The sequence below is a fragment of the Panulirus ornatus genome, chromosome 41, assembly GCF_036320965.1.
Source record: "Panulirus ornatus isolate Po-2019 chromosome 41, ASM3632096v1, whole genome shotgun sequence".
Taxonomy (NCBI): domain Eukaryota; kingdom Metazoa; phylum Arthropoda; class Malacostraca; order Decapoda; family Palinuridae; genus Panulirus; species Panulirus ornatus.
Genome location: NC_092264.1, coordinates 1,643,555 through 1,658,585, shown reverse-complemented (window position 1 = coordinate 1,658,585; position 15,031 = coordinate 1,643,555).

Genomic DNA, 15,031 nt, shown 5'->3' with positions numbered 1-15,031 from the left:
TAATTATACATTTCGTATACCTAAGGAGAGCATTTACACCCTCTCTTCCTCCTCCTCCTCCCCTCCCTCTCCTCCTCATCACCTCCCAGTGATTTTTTTTTTTTTTTTCAGCAAATTAGGTCGTGCATGGAGGGTAGAGGGAGGTGGTTTGGTTGGTTAACAGGGATGGCGGTTTGACAGAGCGCGGTAAATACGCCGGGCCCAAGCCGAGTTGGGTTCCCCGCGGGGGCTCCCCACATATCTCTTTACCTGTCAGGTCCGTCCGGCGATAAGCCTCAGGGATTTATCAAACATATGCAAGGGGGCAACATCCTCTACCCATCATGGCTTCAGCTGGCCAGCGAATAGATACACGTTTTTTTTTTCTCTCTCTCTCCCTTTTTGTTTTCTTCTTTTCGACTACTGCTGAGTTGCTTGTCGAAAGCTGAGGAGAAGAGGTGCGCTTGTGCTGTCTCTGCTACTGAAGGTGTGGCTTGCGGTGGTGGTCGGTAGTGGTGGGAGACGGGAGATGCGTGCGGTATGCGTATGTAATTACCGGTACCGGTGATTCCTATCGGTTCCTGGTGATTTGCGACGGTACCTGGGGATTCGTGGGGGTGCGTATGGGTGGGTATCTTGAGGTGTTTGTGATTTGTGTTCGCTGGGTACTTAGTGGTGTTCGTGATTTGTGTAGGAGGGGTACCTAGGGGGTATTTTTGATTTGTTGGACAGCGAGGGGTATTTGTAATTTGTTAGTAACGTTTCCCTTTTTTTTTTTTCTTCTTTAAGGTACCTGGAGGTAATTGCGATTTTTGTCAGTACGTGCAGGTGCGTGTAAGTTTTTCGGTGCCATTTGAGTATGTTTGATTTCTTTTCGAGCCTGGGGAATTCTTCCAGTACCTCGATACGCCGTGGGTATGTGCAGGTATTTCTACTTGTGCAGATAACTACGAGTAATACTTAAGGTTAACCTTGTAAACTGGAGACATGTATGTTGTGCTTAGACGAAGATTTCTTGTAAATCGCAAGTTTGACTTTTGGATGTAATACTCGTTGTGTGTTCCATGCAAATGTTAAGAAGAAAAAACTGACTTCAGCAGTGGTCGAATCGGCAGCTATGAAATTACCAAAAGTCGCTTTGGACTGTTGAAGGTCAGCCAGCCATCTTACCCGGGTCTCGACATGTACTGGAGTGTGTGGGAGCGAGGACATCGCCTTGCTCCACCTCGCAAGCGACATGGAAGAGGTTATACACAGCGTCCGTGGCACTTGATGGGGCAGGCAGTGTCTTGAGGAAAAAGTTTCTGATCGTTGATATTATCAGGGGGATCTCATGTAGTCTAAGGATTCGCCAGGTTAGAGCTCTCGACTGTAGTCTGCAAGAACCGTGAGGAGAAAGCTTGAGTATTGGCTTACTGGATGTCAGTTTAGACCAGAGATTTTTCCAGCTGGGGTTCCGCGAGCATTCTTGAAGGGGCTCTGCGAAATTCTGTATTGACAAAAAAAAGCTTATGTAAGTTCAGTAGTTCATGATCTATTGATGAAGCTCATTTAACCTGAGCCTTGCTAATGGTTGCCACAAAACTTCTTAATGGAAGGTTTAAAGTTTTCCTTAAGAGAGAAGGGGAGCGAGAGAATGGATGGAGAAGATCAGGGTTCCAGAAAGTATTACCTGCATGCGGCTTACAGGGCTCCTCGACCAAGATAAGGCGGAAAAACACCGGACTTTGCATTGTATGATTTGGAAACACTTAGCCTTGACTCCGCGTCTGTAAGAAGCAAGCTGGAACAACGCTCGGAACCGGGAGTAGTGTAATGGAAGGCCTCTCATCGTATAGTGAATGGGTCTCATTTCTCCTGCGACAGGAGTTTTCGAAAGTCGGGATGAACTGAGTTTTGTTATAACCCAAGTGTGTTCAGCCACGGCATTGTGCTCCGCGGCTGAGGAGGAACCACTGGGCAAGTAGCCATTCCAGCCTTATGTTTCTGACACGAAGAGTTATGTCGGTTCAGAGCCTGAGTTGTCGGTTTAGATCGAAGGTTCATAACTCGACGGGCAGCAGGGTATTACGACGACGAAACGATTTTCCTCTTTAGGGTAATTCCCCTTACAGACCTCTCCTTCTCAAGCAGATCCCTACCATTGAGACTGGTTCCTGTGCACCTTACGTGACGTGACCACTGTGGAGGCTTTCTACCTCTCACAGCTGGGGCAGAGACCTTGCCCAACGTATTCCTTATGGAGATCTTTTGCCCTTTACCTTACTTACGATGTTTTGGGAGGTCTTCTACCTCCCACAGCTGGGTCTGGGACCTTACCTTACCTTACTTATACCTTACGATGATGTCGGAGGTCTTCTACCCCCCCCCCCCCCCAGCTGGGTCTAGGACTTTACCTTACCTTACTTATACCTTACGATGGTGTCGGAGGTCTTCTACCCCCCCCCCCCCCAAGCTGGGTCTAGGACCTTACCTTACCTTACGTATACCTTACGAATGTTTGGGAGGTCTTCTACCCACCACAGATGGGTCTGGGACCTTACCTTACCTTACGTATACCTTACGATGGTTTGGGAGGTCTTCTACCCCCCACATCTAGGTCTAGGACCTTACCTTACCTTACGTATACCTTACGATGATTTTTAGACCGACTATATAGCATTATCAGTTTGATCAGAGCTATGTCCGAAATCACCATGTCAGTATATTTTTGGACTTGTGGCCGGCAAGCATAAATAACAGACGGCGAAATACAAGTTTAAGCATTGACCTTTCTGTACACTTAAGGTCTTTGATGCGCAAGTTCGTGTTATAATCGTTTGAGCTCTACGGAAGTAGGCTTTGAACTTGAATACGTGATGTACTCTAGGATGTTCTTCAGCGTTTGATGTGAACGGGCTAGTTTCGGATTTACTTATGCAGTGCTGTGAGCTCCTGCTCTCTCTCTCTCTCTCTCTCTCTCTCTCTCTCTCTCTCTCTCTCTCTCTCTCTCTCTCTCTCTCTCTCTCTCTCTCTCTCTCTCTCTCTCTCTCTCTCTCTCACATGCACGCCGTCCAGCCGCTCATGATAAGTTACACCGTCTGACTCACATGGCTTAGAGTTAGCTCACATAAAAGCAGCCTTTAGCGTGCCGATATATCCTCATCAGAGGCGGAGTGTGTGGCGGTGGAGCATTGCATGATGACTACCACCCCTGCATGGAGGCGAGGCGAGGCGAGGCGAGGCAAAGACGTGCTTGGAGGGGGAAGCCTCTCTCCCGGACCTTGGGAGCGGGGGGGCTGGGCTGGCGCATGAATGAACGCTCCTCACTATTTCTTTGTTAGCCAGCCAGCTTTTAACTAGCCCAGCAAGTGGCCAAGTGTCGTCGTAGACTAGGCCCGCCGCTCGTGTCCCACTTGGGTTGGGCCGGGGAGGGGACGAGCTCCCCCGAAGTCTTGGGGTAGTATGTGCGCGGAGCAAGCCTTTGCTGAAATGGGCGATGCGTCGGGACACTTTATGTAATTACCAACACTTATTATTCTTTTTTTTTTACCGTTCTTTTAGCTAATGAAGAAGGGTTATGTAGGCTTAATGAGGATATATGTATATATGTGTGTATATATATATATATATATATATATATATATATATATATATATATATATATATATATATGTATATGGAAGAAGAAATACTTTCCACGTACTCCCTTCGTGTCCTAAAAGGGGAGGGAGCGGGGGGCTGGAAATCCTCCTTCCAGTTTTTACTTTTCCAAAAGATGGAACAGAGAAGGGGGCCAAGTGAGGATTTTTCCTCATAGGACGAGGGAAATGGGGAATATGTATGAAAAAAAAAAAAATATATATATATATATATATATATATATATATATATATATATATATAGAGAGAGAGAGAGAGAGAGAGAGAGAGAGAGAGAGAGAGAGAGAGAGAGAATGGTGTTTTGCAATAAGTCAGAGAGAGATTTTCGTCAATTTGTTAACGCTATCATAAAATGGGCTCCATAATCAATATTTTTTTCATGTAGTCGTGATTTCCCTATAATCTCTGATATAATGGTTTAGAAAAAAGAAAAAAAAAAGGCCCTTACAAATTTTCACAGTTCTTTCGTGATTTGATTACCGCCTTTGTTCGTTTGTGTGTGTGTGTGTGTGTGTGTGTGTGTGTGTGTGTGTGTGTGTGTGTACCTCCAAATCTGTTTATGTAGAGAGGATTTGGCAGTACAGTCGTCCACCTATAAACATCTCTTGTAGTGTTCCTCGCCATATACGACCTGACTGACGCCTCCCTCACCCACATACCCCACTCTACCCTCTCCCATCCTCCATCGCCTCCATCATTCGCTGCCTCACGCTCCATCCTCCTCTACCCGCTGACCTTTAACCTTGTCACATCCCTCATCGTTCCATCCTTATGTCAACTCTTATTCAAGGCCATCATCCGGCACTTCACATCCTTCGCTTCACCCACCACTCTTCTCAGTCTGCCATATACCAATCATCCATCCATATAGATAGGTAGATAGATAGATGTATTATACTACTTCCCCATTCTTCACTGTACATCAAAGTCTTATACATCCACATGTGTGCCGCTTACACCCTTACAGGTCTTCAGTTACTGTATCATTATTTTGCATTCGCATACATCAGTGTATACGTTGCATCATCCTCTATGACAGATCCCCCCCTCATCTTTAGTACCCCCCCTCCCCCCCTTCGTAATTCAGCTGGGAGCAACGGCTGTAACCCCCCTGCCCTCCCCCCCCTTTACCCCTTACTCCTCTCTTCCTTCATGACGATACATCTTTCCTCCTTCACTCATCCATCTCCATGAAAAATTCCCACCCCATACATCTGTTCCTCTTAACCTCTTCTCTAACCTCTCGCCATCAGCTCTTTAAATATGTAACTCCCTATTTATCAACTGCCGCCATCTTGCTCTTGTTGAATATTCATGTTCATCTCTCTCTCTCTCTCTCTCTCTCTCTCTCTCTCTCTCTCTCTCTCTCTCTCTCTCTCTCTCTCTCTCTCTCTCTCTCTCTCTCTCTCACACACCACTTCCTCTAATGTATCGTGTGCAGTAGTTGTTGCGTTGACTGACCTGTGGTGGGAAGGAATGTTGGCCCGCGTGCGATTGTATCGCCATCTCCAACATTTCTTCAGTCACATTCTTCTTCGCCTCACCATGGCTGTCATGGCTCCACCAGCTTGCCGCTGCGACAGTTGGGAGGTTAGTGGGAATCGGTGAAACACGACCTGGGTCTCGTTCGACCCAGTGAGTACAACGGCACGAATCCCCTTCTTTCCATGACCTAAGGATCGTAACCGTCGTGGTCGTGGGTTGGACCGCCTTGCTCGAGAGTTGAACCAACGTGCTCAAAAGATTAATTGCTTTATTTACCACCGCACATGCTCAGACGCAGGGAAAGCCGTTATAGGCACTGGGCAGACTCTTGAACGTGCATATAGACTACGTAAACTGTGTGCTATATGCTCTACAGGTATACAGATGTAGGGGAATGTGAAGCTAGTAATGGAGGTGGGCTAAGGAGACCCCCATGTGTATAGTGCGTCAGTTATCAAGCTCTTCTCTGAACCCCAGACGAGGCATAGACACCCTGCCTCACGCAGACCACTGCGTATCTACGCCATCCTTTGCTTTGGCACGGTAAGTACCTCTAGCTCCCACGAACGCCGAGGGCGTATGCTCTTAACCATTCAGCGCCTCATTATTTCTAGTTCTGCTGAAGGTTCTGAGCCGTTCAGTACCACCCCAATTTTTTTTCCCAGTTCCACCAATTGCTCTAGCCGATTCATTACTATCTTTTTTTTCCAGTTCTGTCGAGGGCTTTAACCCGTTAGCTACCCTCATTTTTTTGTCTCGGTTCTTTCCCAAAGACTTTAATCCTTTGTCTTCTCCCCCTCTTTCATGGGCCTCTAACCTCTCTGTGTAACTTAGATCTCTTAATTCCGGTACCGTCTTTGCTTCCCTCCTCTGAACCGGTTCTCTTATAGATCTCTGCGCTTCTTTGACGTGACCAGACTTGTGTTGCAGGATATTTTAGTTCTGGCCCCAATATACGATGTTGCCAGCACGGTGAATATTTCTTCACCCGTGTACTTAAAATGCTTCGGTATTATTTGCATGTAGACAGTTTGTCCCTTTTATTGTCCCCTTAAGGTGAGACTCAGGCGGTAGGTTAGGTACAGTGTCGACAGGAATTCCCTTTCCACACTCATTTCCTGGTAGACAGTAATAAGTAGGCTGAGACATCCCCTTTCACCATCCTGTCATCTTCATTACTCTGCGCTTAACTCGGGTTGAATGTAGTCGACCACGTATTAGACTTTAAGTTTTCCTCGTAAGTCTTCACTCCTACACACACACACACACACACACACACACACACACACGAGCCTAAGCCAGGTACTCATTCATCGACCCGCCCCGAAGGGAGGAGGAACACCTGGGTTAGGTGTGGGCCAACCACCACGCCCAGGACTCGATCCCATGCGGGTCCGACGTCGGGTTGGCTCGTGCTGACTCGAGGTCAGTAACGCTAAACGCTGCACCACGGAGGCCCGTGTGTGTGTGTGTGTGTATATGTGTGTGTGTGTGTGTGTGTGTGTGTGTGTGTGTGTGTGTGTGTGTGTGTGTGTAGCTTGATGAAATGTGTGTTGTTGCGTTTGTGTCTGTATGTGACAACGATCAAATTAAAGTGGACGACCATATATAGCCCCTCAGCATTCCCTCCTCCAGGGTGGTAGGATAACCCCATTTATTTTCCAGTTCTTCACAGCCCTCCTCTCTCGGAACCCCTGCTGCATCCCCACCGTACCATATGTATGAACCCCATCACATGGGGAGACCAGGTTGCTGCTCGTTATGCCAGTCTTCCTCATGTGCAAGTGACGGAAATTATTTCCTTAAACGTATCCTTTTCCATTCAGCCTGAAGTATTGGCGTACTACAGGACGGCATATGATTAGTTTTACCCACTGTTTTAGCTGATGATGTTACCTCTCTGGTAAGAAGCCGATGTTAAATGTATATTTCAGAGTATTTTTCGCAGGCAGGTTCTTGTTGGTAACTTCACTATGAGTAAGGGGGATCTCAGAGGGGTATTGAGGTAGCGGAACTTTGAAGGGGGCTTTACGGTGCTGGTGCCAGAGCATTTCCAGGAAGGTGACAGATTGAGGATGACTTATGTCAGTCGATGTCCTCACCCTCTCCATCGTACATTATTATGTCGGATTAGCGATCGTGAGCCATATTCCCGGCTGCTTCTGTATGTTCCCTTGATCAGCATGTAAAACTTGTGCACTTCTAAGTGCCTCTGACCCTACTGGCCATTAGCTTGTCCTTCTTTGTAAACATAACTGAATAAGCTTTCGCTCCCTCACGCATTTCATTTACATAGATCAAGAATAGCAGTGGGTCCAGAGGGGCTCAGCTTGACACCTTCCCCACCACTGTAGCAGTCGTGAAGTATTCACTTTCCTGCTACACTTCAGCAACTTTCGCTCCCTTTCGGTGGCTTCCTCCACCGACTTTCCTGGAGCTCTAGTCTTCCTCGGGAGCCTCTGTTGTGGGATGGTATGGCAAGGTCTTCAGCAGTCCAGATAAGTGTACCTTCTCCTCGCTCCAGTAGATGCTCTCCATCGATCCTTCTTCGGAGGAGCTCGCGAGACGACATCTCCCATCACATGCCACGTTCTACACTGATAATTGATTCACCCTCTCCCTTTGTTTTCGTTGTATTTAGGATCTCCTTTTTATATTGTAGTCCTTCCGGTGTCTCTAAATACCTTATTTCCCTCTGATTTTCCAGTCCAACGTCACATCACGTCCCTTCTTTGGTGCTGGCCGCAGTCTGTGTACCCAAGTCCCTCGTCTCCTCACAGCCTGTCACACACAGTCCGTCACTCGCGCCTTCCACCCTCCTGGCGGTGCTCACCCTTCGCCCTTTCCTATGCTAATCCCATTCACATACACTCTGTTATTCATGCATCTTACATCTGTTACATTTTCGTTTCCATGCCTTATCTGAACTCGATCTTTTGCTCCATCGATCAGCGCCCTGCCCCGTCCTTGAATTGCTCATTCCTCACTATCCTTCGCCGAATCTTCGCATTGAACTTGCAATGAATCAGTGGCAGGAGCCTACATTTCTCCAACCATAAAAAGACGTGCGTTGTATATGCATGCACTGCGGATGGCTTCGTTCGTGCCATACAGCAGAAGCCATGTTGGCATTACACTTGCATTTTTTTTTCTAATTGTTTCGCCGGTATCTGCGTTTCTCAGGTGTTTAGGTAGCCTCCATCCCACCAGGCAAGTTCTTCACATATATAGTTTTTTCTTGAGTCCAAATCTACTCAGTCCAGCCATATATTGACATCGCCTCAGACATGACTAAGAAGCTTTACCAGTCTGTACACCCTCGTAGGGCATCCGTGCCCTGCAGATCTTATGCCAAACACTTCTTTTTATATGTGTTGTCATGTTTTAACTGTAGCCACAGTATTCTCTTTCTCTCAGAAACACCTAATCATCTAACTGTATTCATTTTGTCTGTTGAACCTTCTCTGCCCCTAATCATAAAAGTGTTGATTTCTTGAACACGACGTTGCGAGCCTTGAAAACGACGGTGCTGCCCTTGAAAAGCGGCGGGACGACCCTCAAACACGAAAGCACTACACTTGATCACCACGGGATGACGTATCATCGATGACCTAGCCTTCAACCCGCAAGAATACCCAAAGGGTCGTACCATCGTGCTCATGGGCCGTACCTCCATGCTGAAGACAAAGAGCGCCAAACGTGACGCTAAACAACGGGTTTAGACACAACACCCTCCAGCCCGGCAGTAGTCGCCACGTAGGACGCCTCTGGGGATAGATCTCTTCACTGGCCTCGTCTTCCCATTGGCCACACTTCGTGGATTGTACTTCAATCTCTCCACGAGTTGTCTTACCCTGCGCAAACTGCTTTATCCTCCTGTTCGTGGGATCTTGAAGGATTAATTCCGCCTGTTTCATGCCGTGGGAAATGCTCCTGCCCTTCCCCACGTTTAGCACTATTCCGACTGTGTATTTAACTAAGTGCTTTTACCTTTTGTAGCGTTTTCTAAGCACGTGTGATAGAGATTTAAGCCAGTTATATAATGAAGGCTTAACATTAATTCTTTTGCCCATCTCTTAACTCCGCCTCTTGTGATCCATTTGGTCCCCTCATAAATTCTATATCGTTAGTCTTAAATCATAATTAGTAAACTGCTGGGTATATAATTTTTTTATTTATTTATTTGTCATTGATTACCCCAGGACCATTTTCTGTGAGAGAGTCCTGGTGCTACCCAGGACGTTTCTAAAGGCTCCTGCCGCCGGAGGCCCTTTAAGGAGACCGTACTCCCAGTGATGCAGCCTCACCGACGTTGAATCCCCCACCCGCGGTGCAAAATCGAGCAGGCGGAGTCCGGTAACATTGGTGGATATATATATATATATATATATATATGTATTTTTTTTTTTTCAAACTATTCGCCATTTCCCGCGTTAGCAAGGTAGCCTTAAGAACAGAGGACTGGGCCTTTGAGGGAATACCCTCACCTGGCCCCCTTCTCTGTTCCTTCTTTTGGAAAATTAAAAAAAAAACGAGAGGGGAGGATTTCCAGCCCCCCGCTCCCTCCCCTTTAAGTCGCCTTCTACGACACGCAGGGAATACGTGGGAAGTATTCTTTCTCCCCTATCCCCAGGGATATATATATATATATATATATATATATATATATATATATATATATATATATTGTGTATGTGTGTTATTTGTACATATATAGTGTCCTTTTGATTTCCCCGCCGCGCTCAGTCCTGTACATTTAGCCTTTCTCCTATCGACCCTCTTGGACCTGGTACGGCTACCGCGTATCTCTGCGCCACTTTCACCCACGCACATTTTGAATGTGTCCCGTACATCTTTACCGTTACTCCATCCCCCGCCTCTTTCCCTCAGTTTACCCACACGATCTTGTTGCCATCTGCTTTCCTAATACACCTTGAATGGATTACCTAAAAGAAATTTTCCCTTACGCTGGTTCAACCGTTAGGTCGGAACCCTCTGCATACTGCAACTCCCCAGACGATTCCTTCGGCCTGTTTCCAGACCGACTCGTCTACCGGTATTGCCGGACAGATCATCCCATCCCGTAACCTCCATGTCCTGGAATAAAACATTATCACCGAGAACGTCCACTCCAGGCCACTCGTTCCTCCAGCTGGCTGGAAGTACGCCGTACTTTCTCGCTCGGGACCTGTCATCGCCACCACACCTCCCATCCACCACCACCAACACATTCCTCATCCCATTTGTTCTTTGCACATTCCACGACACATTCCTGTCAGCTCTGCTGGAAGCTTTCTCCAGGTCAGTAACAATGCATCACAGACGCTCCTGTTTACCTAACAGTTCCTCAGCGGTTGTTCTCGTATCTGGTCACTCCACCCCGCATTCCTCCGGAAAAAAAAAAAAGTCTCCTTCATCTCTCATTTTGCCTTGTATAATATTCTCATTTGTGGCAGGTACCACCCTGATGTCCGCCCTCCCCTCTACACCCACACCCAACCGGTGCATACATCGCCCATAATTCCTTATAACCATATTCAACATCTTGGCTCTATTCAGTGGACGTACAGTAATTACATTCATCCGGTCATCTGGAACGCAAGGATCACTTCATACGCACCCTGACTCCCCAAGTCTATGACCAGCTCTTTTCATCCACTCCTTGAAGCTCACTTCATACGCGCCATGACTCCCTAGGTTTCTGATCTGTTCTTTCATCTACCCCATGGGCTTCCCACTGCTGCGGCAGGCATGGAAGACTCTGTGAGATCTAGAGGCGCGATGTGACACCCGGGACCCAAGATTCTTCGACACCCTACCTGCAGTCATCAGAAACGCCGTGGGATGCACAGTGGAGAAGTTTGAGTGTCCTGGACGAGTGCTCACGAAGTGCGCCAGACCAGCCAGGGTGTGGGAGGCCACGTGGGCTTGCAGGCTTCCAGCAGCTTGGTCGACCACCAACCTAACCCAGCAACCTGGGCCCAGCCCGAGCTGTGGGGAGGTAAAAGACCCTCGAAGACTTTCACCTGGTTCACCACCCGCCCCGACTCCTTCAGTTTCTGACCACATCTTTCATCTACGCCCATGAGCTTTACTCTATTGCCCTCCCTCTCCTGCCTCCTTTATTATTCATTTAGAGGTGTTATTCCCCATCTCTCATCTTTGCCATCCAACCTTCCATCCTCCTACACCTGTATCCCTCAACATTCTGTGTACTAACAAGATAATTCGTACCGTCTCGTAGACGCATCGCGAACCTGTGATTATGAAACTTGTCATCTGTGGATCTCAGCCTCTCCGTCAGTTGCTACGTCTTTTTCAGCATCTTAAAACCACTCTGTATACGTCTTATTTACGTGGCTCTGTTACTCTATATTTTTCTCCTCTTTCGCGTTTCATTCTCTCATTTTGCCATTCGTCATGATAACTCGCATCACATTTCTTATAAAATTTCTTGAATTTTAACCTCGTTATTCAGGCGATGGAGTTTCCAATCTCCGGCCTTGAATAAATACCCCATTTTTTTCAAATCCCTGGTGTGAATTTCGCAGGTCTCTTTTATACGGGTATGTAAAGGATGTTAACAGACCCCCCCCCCCTTATATATATGTGTGTGTGTGTATGTATGTATCTGTATAGTTCCCCAGATTACATGGAGAGGAGAAATAAGCCTCCGGTATATCCACCCTTGTGTAGTCAGATCATGTATCCTGGATCCCCCTGTGAAAATAACAGTGTTATCTGACTTTAATCCCAGTTATTGTTAATTCAGTCTCCACCATCCTCCCCTCCACCACCTTAATCGCCAGGCGAGATCCCTTTGCCCATGTAAATTCCCAGTTTAATGGTCCATTTTAATTTGATATTATTTCAAAGCTTTAATTTCTTTTTTTTTTTTTTATATGTACGCTAGAATGTCTTGCCCTGTTATTCAAATGTATTTGAATACGGTTCTCACCGGGGTGGGAGGCAGAGACAAAGCCTTCTGAATGTAGTGGTGTCACCGTGGCTGTGTTGTGACGGGTGTTTGCAATGATCTCAGGGATGAGGGTCCCCTATCACCCCTGAATTGATGTGGTGTTGGGAGGACCCAGTGTACAAACCACTTTCAGTGGTAGACACTCATACTACAGCGAACGGTAGGGTACGGCTACAGACACCCTCTTCTCATTATATATATATATATATATATATATATATATATATATATATATATATATATATATATATATATATATATATTCCTATGAGTCCACGGGGAAAATGAAACACGAAAAGTTCCCAAGTGCACTTTCGTGTAATAATCACATCATCTGGGGAGACACAAGAGAGAAATATAAGTCAGTTGATATACATCGAAGAGACGAAGCTAGGACGCCATTTGGTAAACATGTGATTGTCCAAAACATACAACGAGCGTTCATAAACTTATCATATATATATTCGAACCTCTACCACTTATTAGGTATTGAGCACGCTGGCCAAAATGTATATGTATATAAAGACACCTCAAACCCGTACATCCTTTACTTATTTCCAAAAGAGACAAATATTCTGTTTTGTTTTCAAATTATCTTCTGTCGTGGTTTCCCCCTATTCCTCATAGTTGTATATATTTTTTTTATCATGCTTCATTGTTCCTCCCGCTTGTGTCGATCCCATTTCAGAGCAAAAGTCTTTTGTGCGGGAAACGATGATCAGCCATATTATTCATGGTTCGTCTGGCCTCGGTCGCATGGTTTTGTACAGTGTATGTGTGTGTGTACACTGGTGAAGAATTGGGTTTTGGGGCGTAGCAATACTCCCTTTGACCTTTCCAATGGTAGTTATAACATTAATGTGTGTTGAGAGAAGGAATTAAGGTATTGGTTTGAGAGCCAATGACTTTCAGTACCCGGCCACAGTTTCCGTTTTGTATGTCAAGATCGTTTCCTGCCATCAGTGCAGAGTCGCCTTGCAGAACGGAACCAAGAGGATGTTGCTTGTTGTTTGGCTCAGTAGCGGCGTTGTTACTTTGACTTACTTTACAGGTATTGTTTCCGTTTTGATTGGGTACATATTCATACAGGGGAGACGGTCTTGTTTTAAGGTTAGAAACCTGCACTAACTTTCATTGACTCTCCCCCTGGAGGTTTAATTCCTATTTAGTATGCGGATTTATCGTGCAAAGAGATAGAGTAGACAGCAGTCCATGGGAAGGACAGATAACAGGAGACCTGATGGACCATGACGACTAGTTTACCGGCTGGAGGGCAGTACAGTGGGAAAGGCAAATAACAGAAGGCATGATGGTCGATGATGCTGGACGAGAATGCGAGGGAAGGACAGATAACAGGGGACCTGATGGTCCATGACGAGGTTATCTGCTGGAGAACAGTACACGAGAGAGAGGACAGATAACAGGGGACCTGATGGTCCATGACGAGGTTATCTGCTGGAGGACAGTACACAAGAGAGAGGACAGATAACAGGAGACCTGATGGTCCATGATGAGATTATCCCCGGCCATAATCTCATTTGAAGTAGAGACGGGGTAGTAAAACAGAGTGGGAGGTGGGGAGACTGACTGATGCTGGGTCCATCTTTGTCACGCAGCCCTTCAACGTCACTTCCACGGGAACTGTTCTGGCCACAGATGGCTTATAGATGCATGTCGTGCTGATGAAGAGACGTCGTTGTTTCGCCCGCGGGTCTGCTAGTGAGCGGCCATCGAGTACTGCAGCTCGCGCTCGACCGATTCAGTTCGTAGTCCATCGAGTTGGCGATGATGACAGGAGTATTGGACGACTGTGGGGCTTCCGGAGCTAAGGGCATCACTCCTTAAAGGAGCGAAGGAATGATTGGACTCTCTTCGAGCAAGCAGTTCCTTGACGCGATTGTATTTCGATCTGTCCATTTGTCGAAGTCGATGCCATTGCTCGCGGAGCCTGAAAATGGCACAGATGCTATTTTTTTAACACCAATCCCATTTCATCTATTAGCTTCATTATTTAACTGATTAATCCCTACATTTGTCTATTTATATTACTTATATCTTTTTGTGTAGGTATTTCTTTTAGGTGTGATTATGTGAAGTACGAATGGTTCGTAGTTCTTCCATTACTACTACAGAAAACGGAGTGTGGCGTGTGACAAAAGACCATCAGCTCGGCGCAGGGCCAAACCACCCGGGCGCTGGCTGGGCCAGACGCAACCAGCAGCAACCCTCCCTCGCTGGAGTTTCTAATTGGAGCACTTTTGCTCTCCCGTTCCCTTAATTGAAAATGCGCTAGATCTAATTTTAAACTTCAAGAAGGCTTAAAGGCGATGGTGTACTCGCTTCTACTTGCAAAATTCAGTTGATTTATCCCTGAACTGTGGAGAGAGAGAGAGAGAGAGAGAGAGAGAGAGAGAGAGAGAGAGAGAGAGAGAGAGAGAGAGCGTTCCCGTGCTGAATTACGTAACTTCGAAAGAAGAAAGCGAGGAGGAAAGACGAATCTGGCGTTTTAAGACAGACTCGTCTTGCGCTTCGTCCCTCTTCTCATAGTCTGTTGTCTTGTCTCCAGCTGGAAATGCCAGTAGTCAGGGCCGAGGGATGAATGGTTGCTGAAGACCATAGATGAAAGTCTGTGACTTGACACTCGTAGACTTCGCTGTGGTTATCATTAAAGTTAGGCATCGGAACTCGCAGCAATTTACGTTTTCTTTTTGAGAAGGCACGGGCGACTGAATGCTCTAATTAGGGGCATTTCATTGACGCTATATATATATATATATATATATCCCAGCCTAAGCTCGGTACCCAGTTTATCGATCAACCCCTGTTTGAAGATGAACAGCTGTGCTGACTGTGGGCAGACTCCGGCATCCAGGAGTTGAATCTATGCGCTCGACGCAGGAGAGGCCCGTGGATGCATCATAGTCCTAAGATTAACCGCAGAACCTGT